The following is an 18136-nucleotide window of genomic DNA, read 5'->3' as shown; positions in this document are numbered from 1 at the left end:
TGATAGAATTATGAGAGGCATAGGCAGGGTGGATATTCAGAGGCTTTTTCCAAGGATGGAAGTGTCCATTACAAGGGGTAAAGTTTAGGGGAGAGGTTTTGGAGAGGTTTCTCACACAGTGCTGGGTTCCTGGAACACACTGCCAGAGGTGATGGTGGAAGTGGGCATGTGAGCAACATTTAAGAGGCATCTAGATGGGTACCTGAAAGGGGAGGGAATAGAGGGATACAGACCAAGTAAGGGCAGAAGGTTTCTACGTTTAGTTAGGCATCATGATCAGCACAGACTTGGAGGGCTGAAGGGCCTGTTCCTGTGCTATACTTTTCTTTGTTCTTAAAATATCCTAACTTCTGGAAAGTATTGTCATGTTTCTTCAGAAAATATCTTGTTCTCGTGCCTACTTTGAAGGCATGCAGACTGTCCCAAAACTCTTGTTTTTGAGTGGCTTAGAAGCAGAGTGGAGACTCAAAGTGACAGGTTTCCGTGAGTACAAAGATATACCTTGTGGTGAGGGTGGGGGATACATATATATTTTTCCTTTGATTTATAAGGATATTTCATTCATTCTAGATTACGGATCACTGTATTATCTTTTTAATGCATTAATTCAATTAACATGGGGGGGGTGGGATGGCACAGTGGTTAGCACTGCTGCCTTGCATCGCCAGAGACCCGGGTTCGATTCCCGCCTGGGCCATTGTCTATGTGGAGTTTACACATTCTCCCCATGTCTGTATGGGTTTCTTCCAAGTGCTCCGGTTTCATCCAACACTCCAAAGATGTGCAGGTTAGGTGGATTGGTCATGCTGAATTGCCCCTTAGTATCGGGACAGGAGGCAGGGGTAGCTAGGGTAAATGCATGGGGTTATGGGATTAAGGCCTGGGTGGGATTGTGGTCGGTGCAGACTCAATGGGCTGAATGGCTGCCTTCTGCAGTATGAACATTGCAGATTATTATTCCTGTTTTCTGTTTTAGAATATTGTAATTCCATGTTCAATCATTTTAGTGTGTTACTCATCCCTATAAGCAAAGAAATGATATTTTAAAAAAATTCTGGATGAAACTGGTAAATTTTAGTTTGATTGAAGTCTAAATGAATCAGAATCGCCCCTGGTCAGTGCTAGTGGTTTTATGACGAGCTTCAGTGCCCCAAGCAAGTGAGGAAAATTTCAAGTAGAATTGATGCTCCTTATTGGCATAATGAATGGTAGTTGATGCTTGTGGCATCTTGTATCAGCACAAGTCATTACTAACAGGGGAAGAGGCAGCACAGTGATTAGCCCTGTTACCTCATAACTCCAGGGACCTGGGTTCAATTCCAGCCTTGGGTAACTGTGTGGAGTTTGCAGTTTCTCCCTGTATGGGTTCTTTCCAGGTGTTCGAGTTTCCTCCCACAGTTCAAAGATGTTCAGGTTGGATGAATTGGCCATGATAAATTACCCCTTAGTGTCCAAGATGTATTGGTTAGATTGATTATAGTCATGATAAAAGTGCAGGGTTATGGGGATAAGATTGTGAAAGGGCCTGTGTAAAATACACTGTCAGAGAGTCAGTGCAGACCTAATGGGCTGAATGGCCTCCTTCTGCACTGTCAGGATTGTGTGAAAGAGGGGGATCAGTGAAGTGGGAGGTTGCTGTAGAGCTTGATTTTTTTCAGTTGAAAAACAGACAATTTTGGTCAGAAAGGGAAAACAAGTAAAATATTAATATTTCTGGCTCAATTTATAGTAAAAAGTCTGACAACACCAGGTTTTAGTGGACTAAAACCTGGTGTTGTCAGACTTTTTACTGTGTTTACGCCAGTCCAACGCCGGCATACCCACATCAATTTATAGTGTCAGTTTTTCTGAGCTGGTAGCATTCTAGGGTCCTGAATTGAAAGGTTGTGAGTTCAAGGCCCACTATGGGGCTTGAGCACACGTAAACCAGGGCAGTACTGGGTGTTGTTGCAATATCTGAGATGTTGTAATTTGGATAAGCTGTTTAATTGAGGACCTATTCTAGCGTACACAAGATCCCATCCTGCTTTTCAATAGAGCAGTTCCACCAGTGTGATGACCAGAATTCAGTCAAGCAACAACTCTAGAATCACTAACTGGCCATTCACCTTGCTAATAAAAACAAAATGCTAGAAATAGCCAGCAGGTCTGGCAGCATCCGTAAAGAGAGGAACGGGTCCAAAACTTGCTGTGCGTAAATCAGCCGCTGTTTGTCTACGATGCAACAGTCGACTACACGTCAAAAAATAATTCATGTGACTGAAATGTTTTGGGATGACTTGAAGATGTAAGTCCTTTCTGAATGAATTTTGTTTTTATTTCTGTTGGGTGTTTGTCAGATGTTTTTGCTATCCTGAGGGTTACTCATTCCATTTGAATTGGCTTGGGTGATCTTGGCTGTGCTGAATAGCATCAAAACTATTAACTGCCAAAGCACGAGCTGAAGTTTGTATATTACAACGCCCTTCCAATGTCAATGTTAAATTGGATACTTGTACCAGATCGGCCTGTGCCAAATGCCTTGAGACCTACTGTTTAGTTGCTGGTGCAGTTCCAATCCTAGACACGTAACTGCTGCCAAAATAAACTCTGTTTGCCATATCTTTTTGTATGTGTGGTATTGTCTATTCATATCACTATCACAATGACACAGCACAACATTGCAGTGTTGCTGAAAACCTTACAAGGTAAATTGAGGTTGGAAAAATTGTTACAATTCCCTCCTCTTACCTGGGTTTTTAACAGTTTTTTTAATTAGAGGATTAGATCACGATGCAGCTATGAATATTCTGGCCTAGGTCTTGGGTTGCCGTTTGTACATTGGAAAGACTTTTTTCATTTGACTACCTGCAAAGAAAGGTTGTGTTTAGTTTCTGGGATGGGAAGGAATATTTTACTGAAAACTCCCAGATTATCTTGGATGTTTATGGTACATAACCATGCTTTGTGGGTGCCCAGTACATGCCTGTATACACGCAAGTGGTTAAATCCGATGCCCTGTGCACCTTTTGCAATTTCTTGTGCGCAGCCTCCTTTTACACTACACTTCTGTTCAGATTTGCATTGACTTATTGGCATTGTGTAAGAGATAGATGCAGCAGTTTTGGAGATTTGCAATCATATATCAATAATACTTTGGCAAATATCTGCACATCTCACAAATTATCTTTCCAGAATGTTTTTCTATATTGCATAAAACAACAAAGGATTGAAGATGTTTCCATTAGTCAGAGATTAGGATCCGAGGGCACAGCCTCAGAGTAAAGGGATGACCCTTTAAAATCACCGATGAGGAGGAATTTCTTCAGCCGTAGACTAGTGAAGCTATGGGTTTCATTGTTTAAAGTTTACATTTATTTATTAGTGTCACAAGTAGGTTTACATTAACACTGCAATGAAGTTATTGTGAAAATCCCCTTGTCGCCACACTCCTGTCCCTGCTCAGGTGCACTGAGGGAGAATTTAGCATAGCCAATGCACCTAACCATGTTTTTTGGACTGTGGGAAGAAACCCAAATAGAGACAGGGAGAACGTGTGGACTCCACTGTGACACTAAATTCTACACTCTTGTTTCCTTCCTCCCGAATGGTATGCTTTGTCTGTATACATACAAGAAACAATACTTTTCACTGTACATAAGAACATAAGAAATAGGAGCAGGAATAGCCCTTCGCGTCTGCCCCGCCATTCAATAAGATCATGGCTGATCTGAAGTGGATCAGTTCTACTTTGCTGCTTTCTCCCCATAACCCTTAATTACCCTGTCTATCAGAAACCTACCTACCCGTGACTTAAATATATTCAGCGAGGTAGCCTCCACCACTTCAACGGGCAGAGAATTCCAGAGATTCACCACCCTTTGAGTGAAGAAGTTCCTCCTCAACTCTGATCTAAACTGCACCCCCTCCTTACCTTGAGGCTGTGCCCTCTAGTCCTGCTATCCTTTCTAAGCGGGAAGAATCTCTCTACCTCTACCCTATCTATCCCCTTCATTATCTTATACGTCTTTATAAGATCCCCCCTCAGCCTTCTAAATTCCAATGAGTACAGACCCTGTCTATGCAGTCTGTCTTCATAGGCTAACCCCCTCATCGCCAGTATCAGCCCAGTGAACCTTCTGTGCACTCCCTCCAAGGCCAATATATCCTTCCGCAAGTGCGGCGACCAAAGCTGCACACAGTACTCCAGCTGCGGCCTCACCAGTACCCTGTACAGTTGCAGCAAGACCTCCCTACTTTTATATTCTATCCTCCTCGCTATAAAGGCTAACATTCCATTTGTCTTCTTGATCACCTGCTGCACCTGCAGACTGGGTTTTTGCAACTCATGCACAAGGACCCCCAGGTCCCTCTGCACCATAGCATGCTGCAGCTTTTCTCCTTTTAAATAATAATCCCTCCTACTATTATTTCTACCAAAGTGAATAACCTCACACTTGCTAACATACTCCATCTGTCAGGTCCTCATCCACTCGCTCAGCCTATCCAGATCTCTCTGCAGACTTTCCACACCCTCCATGCAATTTACTTTTCCACTCATCTTCATGTCATCAGCAAATTTCGTCACCCTACATCAGCCCCCTCTTCCAGATCATCTATGTAAATGATAAACAGTTGAGGCCCCTGCGGCACTCCACTAGTCACCAACTGCCAACCAGAATAGCACCCATTGATTCCAACTCTCTGCTTCCTATTAGACAGCCAATCCTCTATCCACGCTAACACCTTACCCCCAACTCCGTGCACCCTAACCTTCTGCAGCAACCTTTTGTGAGGCACCTTATCAAACGCCTTTTGGAAATCTAAAAACACCACATCCACCAGTTCCCCTCTGTCTACTGCCCTAGTCACATCCTCATAGAAATCCAATAAATTCGTTAAACGTGACTTCCCCTTAACGAATCCATGCTACGTTTGCTCGATCTTTCTTTTCTAGGTGCCTCGCTATTTCTTCTTTGATGGATTCTAGCATTTTTCCAACTACAAACGTTAAACTAACTGGCCTATAATTCCCTGCCTTTTGTCTGCTACCTTTTTTAAACAGTGGCGTAACATTAGCCGTTTTCCAATCTTCCGGCACTTCCCCGGAGTCCAGCGAATTTTGATACATAATTACTAAGGTATCCGCTATCACCTCTGCCATTTCTTTCAAAATCCTGGGATGCATTCCGTCCAGTCCTGGGGACTAGTCTGTCGAGCACTACCTCTAGTGACAGTAATCACATTAAGGCCCTCATCTCCTACCATCCTTCTATCTTTAATATCCGGCAAACTACTCGTGTCCTCCTCCGTGAAGACCGAGGCAAAAAACTACTAATGCATGTGACAGTAATAAATCAAAAACTGAAGGGAAATAATGTCTTGCGTCTTCACACACAGATTGCCCCTTGGTCTTTAATGGGCCCTACTCTTTCTCTGGTTAACCCCTTTATTGTACTTATAAAAGAATCTTAGGATTCTCCCTAATCCTGTTCACAAGTCTTTTTCATGTCCCCCTTTTTGCTTTTCTGTTTGTTTTAAGTTCCCTCTTGCACATCTTATATTCAAGGGCCACAGCTGAGTTGCTCCCTTTGGACTTGCTAAAACCCTTTAAATTTCTTCCTCATCCAATCCTGAATTGTCTCAGACATCCAAAATATCCTGAAATAATTGCTCCTATACTTCCCTTGAAAAGATACAAGTTGGACCTGTACTTTCCCCAGCTCCTTTTTAAATACCCCCTCCCTGGCACTGGTCCACCGTAGACTCATCTGTGAGGAGCTGTTCTCCATCAACTTTGGCCAGATCCTGCCTTATTTTAATAAAAATCTGCCTTCCCTCAATCCAAAGCCATCTTTTGCAGGTCATCGTTCTCCTTGCCCATAACAAATTTGAACCGTACTGTGTTGTGGTTGCTATCAGTAAAATGTTCCCTTACTGTCACATTGAACACTCATCTGGCTTTGTTCCCCAGAACCAGATCCAGCACTGCTCCATCTTGCGCCCACCTCCCCCAAGCCGACACTACAGTTAAGAAAGCCCATCAATGCCTCCACTTTCTTGAGATGCTAAGGAAATTTGGTGTGTCCTCTACAACTCTCACCAACTTTTACAGATGCACCATAGAAAGCATTCTTTCTGGTTGTATCACAGCTTGGTATGGCCCCTGCTCTGCTCAAGACCACAAGAAACTACAAGGGGTTGAAAACGTAGCCCAGTCCATCACGCAAACCAGCCTCACATCCATTGACTTTGTCCACACTTCCTGCTGCTTTGAAAAAGCAACCAGCATAATGAAGGACCCCATGGACCCTGGACATACTCTCTTCCAACTTCTTCTATCGGGAAAAAGGTACAAAAGTCTGAGGTCACGTACTAATTAACTAAAGAACAGCTTCTTCCCTGCTACCGTCAGACTTTTGAATGGATCTACCTCGCATTAAGTTGATCTTTCTCTACACCTACCTATGACTGTAACACTACATTTTGCACTCTCTTTTCCTTCTCCCGATGTACTCTATGAATGGTATGCTTTGTACAGCACGCAAAAGAAAATAATTTTTTCACTGTATCCCAATGCATGTGACAATAATAAAATCAGTGCTATTGGTGCAAGTGTTGTATCTCCTGTCCTTGCACTGAAAGGTGCTGTGCGAAGAAAAGGAAGAGGGTGATTGAGGAGTGGACTGGGGTATCACAGATGAATGGCCCCTGTGGAATTCTGGAAGGGGAAGGAAGTTGTGTTTGATGGTGGCATGCTGCAAGTGGTAAAAATGGTAAAGGATGATGCGTTGAATATGGAAGCTGCTGGGATGGACATGGGGAAGAAAGGAACCCCCTCATGGTTCTAGAAGGGCGAGAGCAGAAGTGTGTGAAATCGAATGGATACAGTTGAGGGCACCCAACCATGATAGAGGCAAATTCACAGTTGAGAGAAAGGGAAGATGTATAAAAAGCACTCAGTGGAAGATTGCGTCATCCAGACAGTTGCAATGATGGTGCAGAAACAGGGAGGATAGAAAATCTCTTACAGAATGTGTGGACGTGTAGTCAAGATAACAGTTATGTGCTTATGGTGATTATTGGTTGATAGCCTATCTCCAGAGATTACTTTTTACACTTCCTTGGGCCTTAAGCCATTAAATCATCTGTCATTTAATCTCTCCTGCACTTCACCCTATCACAGACGTTCTCTTTAGCTGTTCCTCCCTCATTCTTTCACCTACTCAAAACTGAATGTTTCCTAACTTTTCCCAGTAAGGTCATGTACCTGAAATGTTAACTCTTTTTTCTCTCTCTCCACAAATGCTGCAAATCTACTGAGTGTTTCTGGCATTTTATGTTTTTATTTCAGATTTCCATCATCCATAGTGTTTGACGTTTGACCTGAATTAAGCTGTTAGTGTTGAGTAAGTTTGGGAGGCAGTGTTAGACATACAGGACCTCAAGGTGCCTCACGTGTCACAGACTGTCTCTCATCGGCCCTTTTATACTGGGAGTAAATGTCTGTATTGCTGATGAACCTTGGATGTTTTGGATGACTGCTGCTCGAGGCTGGGTGTACAAATTAATGTTCATACCTGCAGAATTCAGAGTCTACCTGATTGCTGCTGCAGAGATGGGACAACTGTTCATCTATGGCATATGTCCAAGCCGTGATCAAAAGGATAGTAGTAATGCACCAATCTACTTTCTGCCAAGCTGTGTTGCTCATTGTGTCAGATGTACTCAGTTGCTATTGTGTACTGGCTGAGGAGATCAGAACCTTATTGATCTTTTGTCACATAGTTGGTGATGTAACATCTAGCCAGGAAGACCCCAGAGCGCAATTGATAACATGGGTGGGATTTTACAGCCTTGCTGATCACGGAACCATAAAATCCCGCCAGAGATCAACAGACCTCTATTATCCGCCCCTCACCTATTCCGATTCCCATTGCAGGACGGTAAAATTCCTAATTCATCAGTTGAATCTTGAAGGGTAGATCTGTCATTGGAAAGTTGGGACTTGTCCATCTCTACTGAAGATAGTCCAGCAAGATAATACTGCAGTTCAATCTCAAACCTTCCTGGCATGGTTTGCTGTATTGTTCAGCCGTGAATGCAAGTTTTGAGTTTGGAAGAAATGACAATGGTATCATTCAAAAAATACAAGGAAGTAAACCAATTTTTTATGTTTTACATTTGGATTAATGAGAAGGAACAACGCCTGCTGCCTTGTGGTCCAATCAACTTTAAATGATCGTATCTATGCTTCCTCTTCTTCGCAACCTCCCTTTTGAAATTGAGGTTAAGCATGCAATTTCAGTAATGTTCTTGAACCTCATTCTTTCCCATACCTAAAATAGGAACTGCTTACCACTCCAGTTTTTGTTTTACAATCTTAACATAGAACAGTACGGCACAGTTCAGGCCCTTCAGCCCTCAATGTTGTGCCGAGCTTTGTCAGAAACCAAGAGCAAGCTATCCCACTCCCTATCATTCTGATGTGCTCTATGTGCCTATCCAATAACCTTTGAAAGCTTCTAAAGTGTCCGACTCCACTATCACAGCAGGCACCCCAACCATTCTCTGAGTAAAGAACCTACCTCGGACATCCCTCCTACATTTCCCACCATGCACCTTATAGTTATGCTCCCTAGTAATAGCTACATCCACCTGAGGAAATAGTCTCTGAACATCCACTCTATCTATCCCCCTCATCATCTTATAAACCTCTATTAAGTCGCCTCTCATCCTCCTCCGCTCTAAAGAGAAAAGCCCTAGTTCCCTCAACCTTTCCTCGTAAGACCTACCCTCCAAACCAGGCAGCATCCTGGTAAATCTCCTCTGCACTCTCTCCAATGCTTCCACATCCTTCTTATTGTGAGGTGACCAGAACTGCATACAGTATTCCAAATATTGTACAGTTGTAGCATAATCCCACGGCTCTTAAACTCTAACCCCCTGTTAATAAACGCTAACATACCATAGGCCTTCTTCACAGCTCTATCCATTTGAGTGGCAACCTTCAGAGATCTGTGGATATGAACCCCAAGATCTCTCTGTTCCTCCACATTCCTCAGAACCCTGCCATTGATCCTGTAATCCGCATTCAAATTTGTCCTACCAAAATGAATCACCTCACACTTATCAGCGTTAAACTCCATCTGCCATTTTTCAGCCCAGCTCTGCATCCTATCAATGTCTCTTTACAGCCTACAACAGCCCTCCACCTCATTCACTATTCCACAATCTTGGTGTCATCATCAGCAAATTTACTGACCCACCCTTCAGCCCCCTCCTCCAAGTCATTGATAAAAATCACAAATAGCAGAAGACCCAGTACTGATCCCTATGGTCTCCAGCCTGAAAATTTTCCATCCACCACCACCCTCTGTCTTCTATGAGATAGGCAGTTACTTATCAATCGGCCAAATTTCCCTCTATCCCATACCTCCTTACTTTCTTCATGAGCCGACCATGGGGAACCTTATCAAACACCTTACTAAAATCCATGTATACAACATCAACTGCTCTACCTTCATCTACACGCTTAGTTACCTCCTCAAAGAATTCAATCAAATTTGTGAGGCAAGACTTACCCTTCACAAATCCGTGTTTACTATATCCGGTTAAGCTACATCTTTCCAAATGATCATAAATCCTATCCCTCAGGACCTTTTCCATTAACTTACTGACCACCAAAGTAAGACTAACTGGCCTATAATTACCTGGGTCATTCCTATTTCCTTTCTTGAACAGAGGAACAACATTCACCACTCCCCAGTACTCTGGCACTATCCCCGTGGACAGTGAGGACCCAAAGATCAAAGCTAAAGGCTCTGCAATCTCCTCCCTTGCCTCGCAAAGAATCCTAGGATATATCCCATCTGGCCCAGGGGACTTATCAACGCTCAGGTTTTTCAAAATTGTGAATACATCTTCCCTCAGAACATCACCTCCTCCAGCCTATTAGCCTGTATCACACTCTCATCCTCAAAAACATGGCCCCTCTCCTTGGTGAACGCTGAAGAAAAGTATTCATTCATCACCTCTCCTATCTCTTCTGACTCCATGCACAAGTTCCCATTACTATCCTTGACCAGCCTTAACCTCACTCTGGTCATTCTTTTATTTCTCACATAAGCATAAAAAGCCTTGGGATTTTCCGTGATCCGACCTGCCATGGAATTCTCATGCTCCCTCTTCAGGCTTTTCAAATACAAGCTCTTCATTTCTTCTCTTTCTCCTGCCCATTCCTCCAACCACACATTTTCATCTATCACAGTTTACCCTCTGATTTCAGCTTCTCTGCTGTTTGGCCATTCACACCTTCTATTCGCTCAATGGGCTGCCATTAGCAGCCTTTCCTCTTGTCTCTGTGGCTGTGACTCATCTTTCATACCCTCCCCCTGCAGTATAAATATCTTCCACTTTCTATGCCTTTTAGCTTTGACAAAGTCATCTGGACTCGAAATGTCAGCTCTTTTCTCTCCTTAACATATGCTGCTGGACCTGCTGAGATTTTCCAGCATTTTCTCTTTTTTCTCCGCAAAATCTTGCTACTAACCTGTATTATAGCCTTGTCTTTTCCTTTTAAATTAGGGTTGTCCTTGCCCCTTTTTGACTAGTTAGTTTTGTTTAAAAGGCACTCGCTTACATTAATCCAGGGCGGCACGGTGGCACAGTGGTTAGCACTGCTGCCTCGCAGCACTAAGGATCTGGGTTCGATTCCTGGATTGGGTCATTGTGTGGAGAATGCAAGTTCTCCCCGTGTCTGTGTGGGTTTCCTCTGGGTGCTCTGGTTTCCTCCCATAATCCGAAAGACATGCTGGTTAGGTGCATTGGCTATGCTAAATTCTCCCTCAGTGTACCTGAGCAGGCACCAGAGTGTGACGATTAGGGGATTTTCACAGTAACTTCATTGCAGTGTTAACGTAAGCCTACTTGTGACACTAACAAAAATAAGCTTTAACTTTATAAACTTTTTGAACTGGTGACCTGGTTTTCAGCTGACCTTCAAACATCTTGCTGCGGTCAGGCAGTACGTATCCTTCTCTCCCTCTCTATTCTAACGGACCCTCTTGGTAGCACCAGGTACATTTGCTCAGGCAGCCTGGAGCTAGATGAAGACTCTGAAACTTGGCAGAACAATCTTCAGAATCAAAGAGACTGGGGAAGGACAAGATTCCAGTCCAGCCTGAAAAGAACAAGTTACAGAACCAAAGATAAAGGCTGGAAAAAACTGCGGATGCTGGAACCTGAAACAAGAAAAGAAAATGCTGGAAAATCTCAGCAGGTCTGGCAGCATCCGTAGGGTGGGGAGAGGGCTGACGTTTAGGGTGAGGATGACTGTCAGCCAGACTCGAAACGTTGGCTCTATTCTCTCTCCACAGATGCTGTCAGACCTGCTGAGTTTCTCCAGCATTTTCTGTTTCTGTTACAGAACCATGAGGCACCAGAGGTGTTACTGGTGTTGTTACTCAGTCAGCTTCTGATTTACATTTTGGAAACTGCTGATTATGAAAACAACATCATTCCTGTGTTGTGTTTTCTTTTTTTGAAAAGCGCAGCAAGTTTTTTTGTCTGCTCTTTGAAATGATGGGGGATTTACAAACAGCTGCCAACTTAAACAACATATTCACAGCAATTAACTGGCCGATCTCAGATTTTGCTGACAGGCGGCCCTTGTATCTTGTGGTATTAAATGGAATTGTCAGCCACACACAGCTGCAGGCTGACAGCAACACAATCTGTTGGTGAATAATGCGCAATAATATAACTAATAAAACCCCCTATATACCAACTTAGTGAGCAATTCTGTGGAATGCCTGCCATTACGAGAAGGTTATTTTACATAAAACACATACCCTGAAATCTAACCAAGGTCAAAATCATCTCGGTGAATCGAGTTCTCCTATCCAGATCTCTCGCCTCTTTATCAGTCTCTTCCAATTTATGCGCCACACTGCTTGTGTTCCAAGGCCATAAATTTAATCTTTAAATAAAAGAAACTTAGGAATTAGGAGCGGAAGTTGGCAAATTCAGCCTGTTGAGCCTGCTCAGATCGAGGCTGATCTCTGCCTGGTCTCAAATCCACCTCCCCACCTGTTCCCCATCTCCCTTTATCCATTTTTAAAATCAGAAAAGTATCTATCTCCCTCTGGAAACCGCTCAACGATTCAGACTCCACTGCACTCTGGGGCAGCGAGTTCCACAAATTCACCAACCTCTGCAAGAAGTAGTTCATCTCAGTTTTAAATTTACCACCTCACAACCTATACCTGTGACCTCTTGTTCGAAATTGCCCCACAAGGCAAAACATTTGATCTACATTTATTTTATCAATCCCTTTTAATTTTTATGTACCTCAATCAGACCCCCTTTCATCCTTCTAAACTCCAGCAATTATGAGGCCAAACTGTTTAATCTCTCCCCCTAAACAACCCTTTCATCCCCAGAATCGACCTGGTACTATGACACACATACGATTTCCATCACGCAAACCAGCCTCCTATCCATTGACTCCGTCCACACTTCCCACTGCCTCGGCAAAGCAACTAGCATAATTAAGGACCACACACACACCCTGGACATTCTCTCTTCCAACTTCTTCCATTGGAAAAAAGATACAAAAATCTGAGGTCACATACCAACCGACTCAAGAGCAGCTTCTTTCCTGCTGCTGTCAGGCGTTTGAATGGGACTACCTTGCATTAAGTTGATCTTTCTCTACACCCTAGCTATGACTGTAAAACTACATTCTGCACTCTTGTTTCTTTCTCTATGAATGGTATGCTTTGTTTGTATAGCGCGCAAGAAACAATACTTCAATACTTTTCACTGTATCTTAATACATATGACAATAATAAATCAAATCAAATCTGACTACACAATATGGATATGTGTACAAATTCCCCATGCCTACAAAGTTTAAAACTTCTCTGCAAACTCAGAACAGCGACCAGATAAAGACTAGCACAGGAAGAAGGAAGTGTTTTTGGAAAGCAGAGAAAAAATTGACAAAGAAAATTGTTGGGATGCAAATTTCATATGTCAAGAGATTTAGTGCTGAACTGATCATCTGTTAAATCAAGCAAGTGCAGTAGGAGCTCTCATTTTCTTCCTTTCCCTCCACTTCTGCTTTAGTTGTGTTATTATCACAGACTAATATCCATATTCCTCCAATATTGTTATGGCTTAAACAGACATAACCTGCTGACATGGTTATCCTGATAATGAAAACTTGAGCTCTGACGAAGGATCACCCTGACTTGGAAATATTGGCTCTACTCAGGGAGGTGATAGCCCAGTGATATTATCTATTGCTAGGCTATTAATCCAGAAACTCAACTAATGTTCTGGAACTTGGGTTCGAATCCCTCCACGGCAGGTGATGGAATTTCAATTCAATAAAATATATCTGGAATTAAGAATCTACTGATGACCATGAAACCATTGTCGATTGTCTCATCTGGTTCACTCATGTCCTTTAGGGAAGGAAATCTTCCATCCTTACCTGGCCTGGCTTACATGTGAATCCAGAGTCACTGCAACATGGTTGACTTTCAACTGCCCTCCAAGGGCAATTACGGATGGGCAATAAATGCTGGCCAGCCAGCGATGCCTATGTCCCATGAATGAATAAGAAATTCTCTTTCCACAGATTCTATCAGACCTGCTGAGTTTTTCCAGAATTTTCTGTTTTTGTTTCAGATTCCAGCAGTATTTTGCTTTTAGATTATAATGAAAACTTTTAAACAGAAATAATCTAAAGATGGGTTTTGAAGGTTTCAAGTGGCAGGTTTGTGAGGATTTCCCTTGGCAGCCTGATCCATTGGTGAGATTGTAATTTGGACGGAAAATTTCTTAAACATGGTCTTATAAATAAATGGTCTTTATAGTTTGTGTAGCTGCTTCAATGTATAGAAAAGTTTCCAAATCTATCTTTGATTAAATCTGCACCTAAATATCTTAACCACAGCAGTTTCCACTTTGCTTTAATGTTAGAATTATAAACACCCTACAATGCAGAAGGAGACCATTTGGCCCATCAAGTCCGTACCAACTACAATCCCACACAGACCCTACCCCTATATCCCTACGTATTTTCCCGCTAATCCCTCTAACCTATGCATCTCAAGACTCTAAGGGGCAATCTTTAGCATGGCCAATCAACCTAACCCGTACAGCTTTGGACTGTGGGAGGAAACCGGAGTGCCAGGCGGAAACCCACGCGGACAACGTGCAAACTCCACACACACACACTGACCCAAGCCAGGAATCGAACCCAGGTCGCTGGAGCTGTGAAGCAGCAGTGCTAACCATTGTGCTACCGTGCTGCCCATGTTGGTGCACATCATTTTGAAGACATTGTATATTTTACAGACAAATTGCGGGCTGTAATGATTTTCTTATGCTTTGCCAGAGCACCATGTTTGAACCTTGTCTGACAAGTCTGTTTGAAGGGTGTGATTGAAGAGTAAGGAATCTCAAGCCAATTTGCCTCAGGCAGCTGAGATAATCATTTCTTTTGGTTTTGCAGCTCAATTGTGTAATGCCTCATCCTGTCAGCTTGGACCTTGTTCGGTCGAGCCCAAGATGGGATGTCAGCTTGGATCTGTTTTGTCTCTTGTGTGGGAACTCTGATCAGACCAAATTGGATTTTTGATTGGCAGTGTCTGTACAGTAAATTCATGATACCCCTCTTTGCTTTGCTCTTACCTTTGACGGAGAGGTTGCAGAGAAAACAAATAGCAGCCATAAAAGAGTGGCACGTTGGGTTAGCACTGCTGCCTCACAGTGCCAGGGACTCAGGTTCAATTCTAGCCTCAGGTTACTGTCTGTGTGGAGTCTGCACGTTCTCCCCGTGTCTGCGTGGGTTTCTTCCAGGTGCTCCAGTTTCCTCCCACAAACTAAAAATGTGCAGGTTAGGTGGATTGGCCGTGCTAAATTGTGCCTAAGTGTCCTAAGATGTGTAGGTTAGATTAATTAGCCATGGTAGATGTGTGGGGTTATGGGGATAGGGCAGGGGAGAGGGCCTGGGTAAGATAGTCTGTCAGAGAGTTGGTGCAGACTCGATGGGCCAAATGGCCTCTTCTCCACTGTAGGGAATCCATGATAAGGTTAGTGGCCATTAAATGAATACCAACATTTTATTCAAACTCAGAACAGACTGCTAATCTGTTAAAATAGAAACATAGCAACATAGGAGTTAGGAGCAGAGGTTGGCAAATGTAGTCCTTCGACCCTGCTCCACCATTCAATCAGATCATGGCTAATCTCTCCCTGGTCTCAAATCCACCTCCCCACCTGTTCCCCATATCTATTTTTAAAATCTGAGTCACGTGTATGTCAGATAAGAGATGTATCTATCTCCTTCTAGAAGCCATTCAATGATTCAGACCCCACAGTGCTATAGGGCAGCGAGTTCCACAAACTCACCACCCTCTGCGAGAAGAAATTCCTCCTCATTTTTAAATCTACCGCCTCGCAACACCTGTGACCTCTTGATCGAGATTGCCCCACAAGGGGAAACATTTGGTCTACATTTACTTTATCAATCACTATTAGAATTGTATATACCTCAATCCGATCTCCTCTCATTTTCCTAATCGCCAGCGAGTGTAAGCCTAAGCTGTTTAATGTGTTGGGCATAACAATTGTTCCCATTGTCTTTTTAGTGATGTTGTTGTACATTAGTTTGGAGAAATGCCTCATTTAACAAAGCAATTGGAATAAATGAAACCTAACATTACTTCCTGTAACCTCAACCAGGCATTCCCGTGAATGTCAATAGCTTTATATAAAGCGTCTGAAAATACCTTGAAGGCATCAATACAAGCCTTTACTAGCTTTAGCTTAAACATTTGTCCTAGTCACTGAACAAGTAGCTAAACCTCAGTTAAAGGGTATTTAAAAATTAATATTTCCCCCGCATTATTCCCATCATGCTGCAAAAAAAGCCAAAAAGCCTAAAGTAATACAATCCTATCACAGATTATGCTGCATGTCTTAGCTACACAGATCGCTAAGAAGAATGGAAACAAGGCAGTGACCTGATAAAGGTTTTGCCATTTTAACAAAGGATGGAGTTCCCAGCAGTGGTAGTGTGCAGGAGCACAAATTTAGGCCAAAAATTGAGCCAAAAATCAGATTCCCACTGAAACAATTTTGTATTCCGCCCCCCGCCAGGACCTTCATGGCAGCCTAGCAGGAGCCAGACTTTCTGCTGATTGGTGACAGGAACTCCATTTTCATTGGGGGAAGAGCAGTGGGGAGGGAGGGGCGATGTCCTAGTGGTATTATCGCCAGATATTAATCCAGAAACTAATGTTCTGGGGACTGGGTTTGAATCCAGCCACGGTAGCTGGTCTGACATACACGTGACTCCAGAGCCACAGTAATATCATTGACTCTCAACTGCCCTCTGAAATAGCCAAGCAAGCCACTCCATTATTAGCTACCATCTCACATGCAACTAGGGATGGGCGATAAATTGCTTAAGTAGTTTTATTCATGTTTAAAGAGGCTGTTTTAAAGTTTTTTTTTCTACAGGCAGTCAGTATGTCTGGCAGCTCAGATGCTAGGAAAGCAGGATAATTATTCATTTTAGCCATGTAGTGTTTACTTAGGAGAGAGCAAATGGACTTTTGTTTACAAAAGGAAAAGGTCCATTGGGGTTTTTGATTAAAAGAATGGAAAGTGGGTTTAGAGTGACAGGGACATGTGATAATGTGGTTAATGGGAAGAGCTAGGTAAGTAGCAGCGAGAAAACAGCTTGAGTTCTGGCTGGGATTTTAAAGACAGGTGTCTGTAATCTGCTTGCTCCACAATATCTCTCTGAAACTTCATGACTAACTACACCCCTTATAGCAAGTATAGTTACTGTTGCTAATTATATTTAAAGTGGTTTTTGAGACTGTAAGAAGAATGTTGCTTATTTGGAACTGAAACAGTGATAAGTTAGAAATTAGTCTTGCTTCTTTTCGCCTTTAAGTATTGTTCAATGAGTAACCAATAAGCTGCAGGGGCAGCATGGTGGCACAATGGTTAGCACTGCTGCCTCACAGTGCCAGGGACCTGGGTTCAATTCTGACCTCGGCTGACTGTCTGTGGAATTTACACGTTCTCCTCTTGCCTGCGTGGATTTCCTCCAGGAGATCCGGTTTCCTCCCACTGTCCAAAGATGTGCAAGTTAGGTGGATTGGTCATGCAAAAATTGCCCCTTAGTGTCAGGGGAATGAGTGGGGTAAATATATCGGGTTACAGGGATAGGGTCTGGGTGGAATTGGTGTCGGTGCAGACCTGGTGGTCTGAATGGCCCCCTTCTATACTGTAGAGATTCTATGATTCTGCTTCACTGGCTACAGTTACAGTTAAACTGTGTTATTAAATAACATTTTCATTGATAAAAGATCTCTAATTTGTCAGTGGAATTACTCCTGGAGTGAGACCATAAGACCAAAAGATGTAGGAGCAGAATTAGGCCACTTGGCCCATCGAGTCTGCTCTGCCATTCAATCATGGCTGATGTTTTTCTCAACCCCATTCTCCTGCCTTTTCCCCATAAACCCTGATCCCCTTATTAATCAAGGACCTATCTCTCTCTGTCTTAAACACACTCAATGACCCACAGCCTTCAGCGGCAAAGAGTTCCACAGATTCACCACTCTCTGGCTGAAGAAATTCCTCCTCACCTCTGTTTTTAAGGATCGTCCCTTTAGCCTGAGATTGTGCCCTCTGGTTCTAGTTTTTTCTACGTCCTCTCCATGCCCTTTCTTCACATCTAAGTGAAGCATTTTTCCTCATAGTTAAGCCAAATAGAAAAATGGTTGGGGTCTGGCCCGGTTTCCTGATGTAATGTGGGATTCCTTTCCAGGGCCCTAACAACAATAACAAAACAAATTGGGATAAAGAGAGCAGAAACATTGTTGCATTTGTATAAAATACATCAAGAACAGGGCTGGTGGACAGCTAATGTGATCCCGATATTTGCAAAGGGAGGTAAGACAAGTCTAGGCAACTGTCGACTAATTAATGTAACGTTGGTGGCTGGAAATAGTGATTGAGAAACATTTAGAAATTGAATATATAATATTCTTTCCCCTGCCACGTCGTAGGTGTCTGGCTGGACACCTGAATTAATTCCTTCCCGACTTTACAATCCTCCTGT

This window comes from Carcharhinus amblyrhynchos, chromosome 23 (assembly GCF_965287045.1).
Source record: "Carcharhinus amblyrhynchos chromosome 23, sCarAmb.v2.hapA, whole genome shotgun sequence".
NCBI classification, from domain to species: Eukaryota; Metazoa; Chordata; class Chondrichthyes; order Carcharhiniformes; family Carcharhinidae; genus Carcharhinus; species Carcharhinus amblyrhynchos.
Note: the sequence above shows the minus strand (reverse complement) of the source record.